The following is an 11,328-nucleotide window of genomic DNA, read 5'->3' on the forward strand; positions in this document are numbered from 1 at the left end:
AAGAGTTTGATTCTTTCAGGTACTGTTTCTAAGCTTTGTTAAATAGGATTATAGCAACATTTAGCCTAGGGTTAATTTTTCAATGCTGCCATGACAAATTCTTTCTGAGTTCTGTAATGCCCCATTAATTATAAGTCTGTCTGATAGGAATAGAGATTCCTCCTGGTCCAAGTTTTATACAAGGACTGTTTCCTCAAATAATTTTTGTTATTTCACTGTCTTTGGGAAGTTTCTCCAAACATGTTCACTATTCAGTACTTAGCTGAAGTCTTGAAGTACACTTTCTACAGTCTGTAAATTACCCTATCCAGTCAGTTAATTGATTACTAATAATCAGACAGGTATTCTATCCCCCAAATTATAGCTGCATTACTCTCTCTGAATTGTATTCCTGTCCCCTCAATTCAGTGAAAGCACTGGGCTGATTCAGTTTTTCCCTGTGGTGCTTTAGCCTAGTGTCTGTCTTCAGGCAATAAGATAGGGAAATCATAAAACTCACTTCATTCTTGTTTCTCAGAAATCAGAGTTCTATGTCACCTGTTGTTCAATATTTTAAGATGGTTATCACAGAGGATATGCACCACATATCCTCCTTGAGTTTTCCTATTCTGTCCTTAAATTCAGATATAAGGAGACTATTGTCAGGAAGAGTTGGAAGGTCATCACTTTCTCCTACAAAGTTTCTAGATAATTATCCTGAGAAAAATAACTAAACCACAGGAGAGTCTATCAAGCTCAGGCCAACTTTTCTGGGCAGTTTGATATAATGAAGCATGCATGATATTAACAAAAGTCAACCTACTTTCTAGTCCCAGTCCTGCCACTTACCAAAAGTATGATATTGGGTAACCAATTTATTCTGGGACCCTAACCAATTATTAAAAATTTGAGCATTTATCCTCCAATATTTCAGCCCCATGCTGACACACTCTCCCGATACTGTCCTTTCTTTTAATATTTCCATGTGTTCTCTGGAGCACAAATTTAAAGGGATTAAAAATTACCCATGTGAATTCTTCAACAAAATAATAGAAAATGAAATCCAGTAGCATATTTAAAGGATGCTGACAATGTCCACCATGATTAAGTGGGATTTATACTAGGAATGCAAGGCTGATTCAACACAATAAAATCAATCAATAAGATATACTGAAATAGAGTTTTAGCTAAAGAACAATCCCCCCTTGGCTAAGAAGGCAGCTGCAAACCTTTCCAGCTATGCTCGTCACTATACCACCCTTCTTGTAATAATGTAACAACTGTGTGCCCTATGTCCAAGCCAGCAGCCCTGCTAATCATGTACCCAACATTGCTTATCAGTTCCGCTTCTGTAACCTTGCTTGCTCAGTTTCTTAGGGAGGAACACTGTCTGCTTGGGGATGGGGGGAGGTCTGGGATGTTTACATGGGAAAATCAAGACCTTGTAGTGTATAAAATTTACTGAGAACAAAGACCTGGTGCTCAGACTCTGGAGGTGACTCCTCTGAGCCTGCACTGGTGCTGAATAAACCTTGCTCTTCCATATCTCTGAGTGCTGTTTGTTTCCTTCCACTGCCATGGTTTTTGTGGTTTCTGCAACATTTTTGGTGCTTTGGCTGGGAAGCCAAATACCAAGCTTGCCTCTTGTGCTACCATTGTTGGGGAACCGGGGGAGGCCACAGTCACTGGCCCAGTGGCAGGTGGATAGCACGCACTGGCCATTTTGCCAGATCCAGACCCTCCCTCAGGCCATGCTGGCCTTGGCTCACACTGCTTCCCGAACGGACTCAGAGGGAGAGTGGAAACAGGTTCCAAGACAGGACGTCGGACTGGTGAGTGCCCCAGGGACATCCCACCATATGGCAGAAGGAGCGACTGATCACCTCTCAGTGACAAAAGGGTCATTCAGGTCAGGATTTGCTCCCTTGGGATTGGGAGGCTTGTCAATTCTGGTGTATGTGTGAGTGACTGGAGAGAATGAGAGCCCATGCTCCACCATCTTTGGACTATGGAGCCAGAGTGAGTCCTAACCTGCAGTTCTGTGGCGACCCTCATACGGCTTATAGTGGCCCTCTTCAGAGGGATCCTGACGTTGGGGTTTATACAGTCCCACCTATGCTAAGAGGCTCCTGAAATATCTCCTCCAGGGGAGCAGTCAGACAGACGAAGTGATTGTTACCTGAGGCCTTGTCCTTGCTGTTTGTCACAATATCATAGGGTGGGACTTCACACAATGGGTAAATCGGCTTCTAAGCCCACTGTCTTAGAATGTATGGTTAAGAATTTTAAGAAAGGATTTTCTAGAGATTATGGTGCTAAACTGAGTCCTGAAGAACTGTGTACCCTCTGTACCCTAGAGTGGCCCTCCTTTGGTGTTGGCTGGCCTCCGGAAGGGACCTTAGATGTGTTCACAGTTGCAGCAGTATATAATGTTATAACAGGAGACCCTGGACACCCAGACCAATTTCCGTATATTGATCAATGGTTGGAAATTACCTATTTGAGGCCCCCATGGGTTCAGTTCTGCACCAGAGACCAGGGACAGTGTAGGGTGCTAGTAGCCCAGTCCAAGAAGAAAACCTTGTCTCACAAAAAAAAAAAAAAAAGGCGCCACCTATTTTTCAAGGGGAACCTGAGGACTCGCCCCCTATGCCACCACTTTATGTGCTGCCAGCCCCACCTCTGGGAGCCGAAGGTCCCCAGATGCCAGATAGCCCACCACCTTCTGTTTCTCCTCCTCCTTCTGCTTCTGAAGTTCCTGAGGCAATATCACCCCTGATGCCAGATTCTCCAGAACCAATGAGCAGGCACCTCCAGTCAGCTCAGGGAGCAGCCACTCCAGCATTGCAAATGCCCTTACAGGAAACACGGGGACCACAGCAAGTCACCCCTGATGGGACCATACAAGAGGGGGGATAGTTTTTTTCTTACCTGCCCTTTTCCACTGCTGATCTCCTCAACTGGAAACACCATAATCCCTCATATTCTGAAAAGGCTCAGGTGCTAATTGATCTCTTAGAATTCATTTTCCAGACACACTGTCCCACCTGGATAGACTGATGGCAACTCCTTTTTATTCTGTTTGACACTGAAGAGCTCTGGTGAATTGGAATAGAAGCCCAAAAATAGCTTCAGGCCAATGCGGGGGGTCAAGCAGACTTGGCAAATTGGGTAAGGGAAGCCTTCCCAGAAGAAAACCCCCACTGGGACTATGACACTGAAGAAGGGAAACATAACCTAGAGAGGTACCAGCAGGCCTTCCTACAGGGGGCAAAAGCTGGGGCTAAAAGGCCTACTAATATAGCTAAGAACAGTGAGATACTACCCAGCCAAATACTATGAGAGACTATGTGAGGCTTTCCAAATCAATACCCCTTTTGATCCCGAGGCCCCTGAGAACCAACCGATGATAAATGCTGCCTTTGTGGGACAAGCCCAATCAGATGTCTGTAAAAACCTACAGAAATTAGAAGGATTTGCAGGAAAGAATGCTACTGAACTGTTGGAAATAGCCAACAAGGTTTTTATTAATCGAGACCAGGTGGCCCGCTGTGATGCAGAAAAGAAAATGAAACAAAAAGTGACTCTTCTGGTGGCTGCCCTGTCAAAACCGGTGCCCCCACAGTGGGACTACCCCATAGGGGACAAGGCCCAAGGTCAGGAGAAAGGAGTCCCCTGGAACATGACCAATGTGCTTACTGCAAAGAAAAGTGACATTTGGAAAAATGAATGCCCTAACCGTCCTGAGAAAAAGACCAAGGCCCCACCTAGCCGGTACCGATCTGAACCATTCAACACCAACCTGATCGGCCTAGCTGAGTCTGATTATGGGGGACCAGGCTCTCTCCAACTGGGCCCCCGAGAGTCTATGGTCAGAATTCAAGTAGGGGGCCACCCCATAGACTTTATGGTTGACACAGGTGCTGAACTTTCTGTGGTTACACAACCTCTCAGGGAAAGAAATCACCGTCCTTGTGGCCACAGGTAACCAAACCCACAGGCTCTTCTGTGGTCCTCAATGATGTCAATTAGGAGGCCATGAAGTAATACATGAATTTCTTTACCTGCCTGACTGCCCAGTCCCCCTGAAGGGAAGAGACCTGCTGGCTAAAATGGGGGCACAAATTTCCTTTTCTACTGACAGATTGGCCCAACTCAAATTGACAGAACCCCCCTCTCCTTTAATCATGGCTCTTGCTGTAAAAAGGGAAGAGGAATGGCACTTGTGCTCTTCCTCTTCAGAAATGGGGACCACTCCCCCAGAACTAGAGACTAAATACCCATTGGTTTGGGCTGAAGGAAACCCACCAGGACTGGCAAAATGCCATGCTCCTGTTTTGATTGATCTAAAACCCGGAGCTCAACCGGTAAACTTACGGCAATACTCAATTCCCAGAGAAGCTCAACTGGGAATCCAGGTTCACCTGGATAGGCTGCTTCAGCACGGACTGTTAATAAAATGTCAGTCCCCTTGGAACACCCCTTTACTGCCTGTAAAAAAACCAGGAACACAAGACTACCACCCATTTCAGGACTTGAGATCCATAAATGAAGCAACACATTACACCTGTCCATCCCTAACCCATATACCCTGCTAGGGCTGATCCCCTCCACTGCTGAGTGGCTTACTTGCCTGGACTTAAAAGACACCTTTTTCTGCCTCTGGGTGGTGTCTGCCAGTCAGCCCTTATTTGCTTTTGAATGGGAAAATCCACTTACAGGGACAAAGGAACAGCTCACCTGGACTAGACTCCCACAAGGATTCAAAAACTCTCCTACTCTTTTTAGCAGCGCCCTAGTGGCTGACCTGGCTGAATTCCCTGGACAAAAACTGGGCTGTGTTTTGCTACTGTATGTTGACGACCTCTTACTAGCTGGCACCATGGAGGCTCAGTACCTAGAGGGAACAAGAGCTCTCCTTTCCCTACTGATGGAGGCAGGGTATCGGGTATCAAAGAAAAAGGCACAAATCTGTAAAAAACAAGTTAAGCATCTGGGCTTTAACATCATGCAGGGCTGATGAATGCTGGGGACTGAAAGAAAGTAGGCAGTTTGTGACATTCCTGTCCCTACCACCTGCCGGAAGGTTCGTGAGTTCCTAGGGGCAGCAGGATTCTGCCGGATATGGATCCCCGGGTTTTCAGACTTGGCCAGACCTCTGTATGAGGCTCTAAAAGGGGAAGAAAAGGCTCCCCTTGAATGGGGACCAAGCCAGGAGGCAGCATTTCAGACAATCAAAACCAAACTCACTGAGGCTCCAGCCTTGGGACTTCCTGATGTAACCAGAGGATTTAACCTTTTTGTTCATGAGAAAAATGGGGTGGCTTTGGGAGTCTTAACTCAAGAATTTGGGCCTTTGCATAGGCCAGTGGCATATCTGTCTAAACAAATTGACTCAGTTGCAGCCAGATGGCCTCCCTGTCTCCAAGCACTGGCAGCTACCACCTTGTTGGTGAGAGAGGCTGACAAGTTGACTCTGGGACAAAACCTCAATGTTAAAGTCCCACACTCAGTTGTAACCCTAATGGATACCAGGGGCCACCATTGGCTCACACATGCACGAATGACTCAATATCAAGGGTTACTATGTGAAAATCCATGGGTAAAACTGGAGATTGTACGAACTCTGAACCCAGCCACTTTTCTGCCAGATGAAGCGGGGCCCCCAGACCATAACTGCTTGGAGATACTAGATGAGGTGTTTTCCAGCAGGCCTGACTTGACTGATAAACCACTCCAAAATCCTAACCTGGTTTATATACTGATGGCAGCAGATTTATGGAGGATGGAAGGATATGCTGTGGTATCTGACTTAAAAGTGGTAGAAGCAGAGGTGCTTCCTCAAGGCTGGTCAGCACAGAGAGCAGAATTATGGGCCTTAATCAGAGCACTGGAGCTCAGCCAAGACCAGCAAGTTAATATCTATACTGACTCACGGTATGCCTTTGCAACTTTGCATGTTCACGGAGCCTTATATAAAGAAAGAGGACTCCTCACTGCTGAAGGAAAAGGGATTAAAAACCAGGCTGAAATCTTAAAGCTCCTAGAGGCAGTATGGGAACCTAAAGAAGTTGCAGTTATCCACTGTAAAGGCCACCAAAAGGGAGACAACCCAGTGACAAAAGGAAACCATAGTGCTGATGCAGCTGCCAGAGAGGCAGCCCGGGAACAACAGCCAGACAAACCTAAGGTCTGGCTGGTCCCAGAAGTGCCAGCTGTCCCCAGATATTCTCCAGAGGAAAAAAAATGGATAAGGGAGGAAGGAGGAACTAAAACTAAGATGGGATGGTGGGTCACACGGGACCACCGAGTTTATGTTCCAGAACAGCTGGCCTACAAACTAGTCCACCAACAACATGAGCTAACCCACATGGGCAAAACTGCCTTAGAGACCCTACTGGGCCAGTACTATCTCATTGCTCATCTTCCTGCACTCTGCTCCTCTTTCTCCCAAAGATGCATAACCTGTTTGCAGAATAATGCCCACCAGGGGCCCAACAGACCAGCTGGGGTACAACACTGTGGACTGTCCCCATTTGAGGATATGGAAGTGGACTTCACTGAGGTCACCCCTAGTAAGGGGTACAAATATTTACTAGTTTTTATCTGTACTTTTTCAGGATGGGTAGAAGCCTTCCCTACCCGAACTGAAAAGGCAAGGGAAGTAACCAAGACACTCCTGAGAGACATTATTCCCAGATATGGAAGCCTCTGACCATCAGGTCAGATAACGGACTGGCATTTGTGGCCAAAACAGTACAACAGGTAGCAAAAGATTTACAGATCTGATGGAAACTACATTCTGCTTATCACCGTCAAAGTTCAGGGAAAGTAGAACGCATGAACTGGACCCTTAAATGGACACTGGCAAAGTTATGTCAGGAAACTGGCTTGCCCTGGGTAGACATGTCACCAGTGGCCCTCCTAAAAGTGAGATGTTCACCCCAAGCAGGAATAGGATTCTCACCATTCGAAATCTTATATGGGAGGCCACCTCCACTAATCAGTTTAAAAGAAAACACCAGGGAGTTGGGAGACTTGGAATTACTTAAACAATTACAAGGACTGGGGCTCACTATTTCTCAGATATATAAATGGGTCAGAGACAGGATACCTGTGTCCTTAGGTACAACAGTACACCCCCACAAGCAGGGGGACCAGGTGTGGATAAAGGACTGGAAAAAAGGAGCCTTTGAGGCTGGTATGGAAGGGCCCCTATACTGTAATTCTAACCACCCCCACTGCTCTTAAAGTAACAGGAATAGATGCTTGGACCCATCATTCCAGAGTTAAACTGGCTGGCCCAGTTGACAACCATGGAGAGTGGGAGACTGCCCCCGATCAGGAGAGACCTCTTTGCCTGACAATACAGAGAAGGAGAGGACGATCTCAAAGCCCTGCTCTGACCACACCGGAAGCTGTCAGTCAACGCACGGCTGAAGCTTGAGTAATCTGCTGCCTGGTAAAATAAACTGCCTTACCTACTTTCCACAAGAGACTTTCTTACTGTTATATACTGTTATCTTATATCCAACATGTATGTTTGCTGCCTGTTGCTATTAATCTGGTCCCCTTTGGTTCTGCCAGGATCCATTTCCTGTGACCCATGCATTCGAGTGACGCGATCAGATCAAGGGGTTACATGGACTTTGCCTTACTCCACTCATTTCTCCCGTTCCGGAGAAATTCATGGAAGTTGTACTCACAACAGGACCACTTATTCTATATGTCAACAGGGGGACCATTATACTTGCTTTGAGCCACGATATTCACCAACTGAGGAATGGTTAGAGGTCCGGTGCTCTCATAAATCAGGGCAGCTAATTAATCGGACCCAAATTACCAACCCCAAGTTGCCAGTCTCAATACTTTTTGATGCCTGTGAAGCTATGAGTGGGTCATGGACTTCTACTAGACCATGTGGAAGCCCATCATGGGAAAGAGAATATAGGCTCCAGCATAAATATATGTGCTGGGGGACCACCTGGAGCGGTTGCCAGGAATGCACTTACTGGAGTTGCGTAGCCTGGGCAACCTGGAATAAGGGAAACAAAACAGCTGTCTTTCAAAAGGGTACAGCCCCTCCAGACTGTCACACTAAAGCTTGTAACCCAGTTAATTTCACTATTTTCAATTCCAGTGAGCCCAAATGGAAGGAGGGTTTCAAAATAAGCATTCACATTGATGGAAGATGCCTTGACACTGGAGCTGTGCTGCATTTCCAGAGAATCACGTTTGTGCTCCAAGCTGCCTCTCACAGGGTCTTTCATTCCTTTTATGAAGAGATAAGAAACACCCCACCTCCCATTCCGGCCACAACTAAGAACTCGTTCTTAGCCCTGGCAGAAACTATTGCACAAACTCTCAAGGTCTCCTCTTGTTATGTATGCAGGGGAACAAACACAGGAGACCACTGGCCTTGGTAAGCCAGAGAACTGAACCCATTAGAGCCTCATAATAAGACTGCATACCCCCAACTCACCAATGGGGTATGGCTCCTCAGAACTGCTATTATAGGGAGAAATTGTCTTGCAAGGCAGGGAGGATGGTTTAATGTTTCAGTTGGAAGCCTAACATGTTTAGGCCTAAGGTATTATAATCTGACTGCCCAAAAAACTCAATGGTGGTCATCCTCCAACCTCTCAGAGCCCAAGCCTAATCCCCTGTCTAACTTTCCCCACCTCCGACAAGCATGGGAAGATATCAGTGCTAATATCCAATGGAGGGCACCAAAGGGATTATATTGGTTTTGTGGGAAAATGGCCTATTCTTATACTCCCCCCTAGTTGGGCTGGGGCATGTGTACTGGGAACAATCAGACCTTCCTTCTTCCTGCTCCCACTATCACTAAGGCAGCAACTGGGAGTTCCTATATATAGGGCACAGGGTGCCCAGAGAGACCGGAGGGCTCTCCAAATTGGAGACTGGAAAGATGATGAATGGCCCCCAGAACGGATAATTCAATATTATGGGCCTGCCACTTGGGCAGAGGATGGCTCTTGGGGATATCGCACCCCTATCTATATGCTGAACTGCATCATCAGACTACAGGCAGTTTTGGAACTTATAACAAATGACACTGCAAGGGCCTTGACTATATTGGCCCAACAACAAACTAAAATGCACAGTGAAATCTACCAAAATCACTTAGCCTTGGATTATTTACTTGCTTCTGAAGGAGATGCTTGTGGAAAATTTAACTTAAGTAATTGATGTCTACAAATAGACAACACTGTAAAGGTGATAGAAGAAATTGCTGATGTGATAGAAGAAAGGTGATAGAAGAAATTGCCCATGTGCCCGTACAAACTTGGAAAGGATGGGATGCAGACAGTCTCTTTGGTAAATGGTTCTCTTGGTTGGGAGGAATTAAGACAATGGTCGGAATAATCATGGTTATACTCGCAGGGGGCCTACTTATTCCCTGCCTTGAACCTCTCCTGATAAATATTATAAAAGGTTTTATAAGAACCATGGTTGAAAGAAAAACAGCCTCCCACCTGCTACTTATCAGAGGCTACCAAAGGATTATGACTTCTGATGATCTCTGAAGGGTGCAGATGCACCCTGAACATCAAGAGGAGGGAATGAAATAGAGTTTTAACTAAAGAACTACCCCCCCCTTGGCTAAGAAGGCAGCTGCAAACCTTTCCAGCTATGCTCATCACTATACCACCCTTCTTGTAATAATGTAACAACTGTGTGCCCTATGTCCAAGCCAGCAGCCCTGCTAATCATGTACCCAACATTGCTTATCAGTTCCACTTCTGTAACCTTGCTTGCTCAGTTTCTTAGGGAGGAACACTGTCTGCTTGGGGATGGGGGGAGGTCTGGGATGCTTACATGGGAAAATCAAGACCTTGTAGTGTATAAACATTACTGAGAACAAAGACCTGGTGCTCAGACTCTGGAGGTGACTCCTCTGAGCCTGCACTGGTGCTGAATAAACTTTGCTTTTCCATATCTCTGAGTGCTGTTTGTCTCCTTCCACTGCCACGGTTTTTGTGGTTTCTGCAACAATACCACATTAAGATACTGGAGAAAAAAATTATCATCGCAATTGTTGCAGAAAAGGCATATAACAAAATCCAAAGTCCTTTCTATGGAAAAAAAAAAACTCAGCATGCTAAAGAAAGGAGGGAACTTCCTCAACATGCTAGAGAATATGAAAAAACCCACAACTAACATTACATACTGAGAGTTTTTACCCTAAGTCCAAGAATAAAAAAAAAAACCACTTTTACACTGTTATTCTAAATTGTGTTGGAAGTTTTGTCAGAGCAACTAGGCAAGAAGTAAAGCTATCTAAATTAGAAAGAAAGAGGTAAACACTATCTCTACTCACAGATTATGTAATCACATATATATTTTTTAAAAATCTACAAAAAAATCCAGAGTTAATAGATTAATTCATCAAAGCTGAAGGGTACAAGATGCACACCCCAGCAATGAACAACCTAAAAAGGAATATAAGAAAATAATTCCTAAGAATGTATATATGTATATGTGACTGGGTCACCTTGCTGTACAGTAAAAAATTGACAGAACACTGTAAACCAGCTATAATGGGAAAAATTAATATCATTATACAAAAAGAAGACAATTCCATTTACAATAGCTTCCAAAATAATAACATATCTAGGAATAAATTTAACCAAGAAGGTAAAAGATGTATACACTGAAAAACCACAAAGTGATGTTGAAAAAAATTAAATACCTGTATAAATGAAGACTTCTTGTCATGGACTAAATTTTTACTATTCCTAAAATCCAAAGTGATCAGTATATTCTGTGCAATTGGTATAAAAATTCCAGCTGCATTTTTGGAGAAGTAGAAACGATGATCCTCAAATTTATGTGAAATTCAAAGGCTCTCAAAAGAGTCAAAACAATTCTGAAAAAGAACAAAACTAGAAGACTCATATTTCCAAATTTTTAAGCTTAATGCAAAGAAATTCTAATAAAAACAATGTGATATTGGCATAAGTTATATAAAACAATAGAATATAATTGAGAGTCCAAAAAAGATCCCATACATTAATGACCAGTTGATTTTTTAAAAGGCTGCTAATTCCACACTGCTGTCTCTTCAAAAACTGTTACTGATACAGTTGGATATCCACTGGGAAATAAAAATGAAGTTGGACATCTACTTTATACCACATAGAAAAAAAATTCAAAATGTATCAACACAAATAAAAGAACAAAATGATAAAACTCCTAGAAGAAAGTATAGGGTCAATCACTATAACCTTGGATTTTGCAATGGTTTCTTAGCTATGACAACAAAATCATGAACAATAACAACCAAAATAGATAAATTGGACCTAATCAACATTAAAAACTTTT

General features: G+C 44.2%; 1 long non-coding RNA gene across 1 annotated transcript; it reads left to right on the forward strand.

The window, feature by feature from the left end:
• Window positions 1–1,448: 1,448 nt before the first annotated feature.
• On the forward strand, window positions 1,449–9,942 carry LOC146394632 (uncharacterized). Its single transcript, XR_014835592.1, has 2 exons — window positions 1,449–1,811; window positions 7,233–9,942. It is a non-coding gene; the product is annotated as an uncharacterized LOC146394632 (long non-coding RNA).
• Window positions 9,943–11,328: the final 1,386 nt, after the last annotated feature.

This window comes from Sus scrofa, chromosome X (genome assembly GCF_054392235.1).
Source record: "Sus scrofa isolate SSC_HxYL_T2T_F1_AM1 chromosome X, Sscrofa_HxYL_maternal_Yorkshire_Landrace_v2.0, whole genome shotgun sequence".
Lineage (NCBI taxonomy): Eukaryota > Metazoa > Chordata > Mammalia > Artiodactyla > Suidae > Sus > Sus scrofa.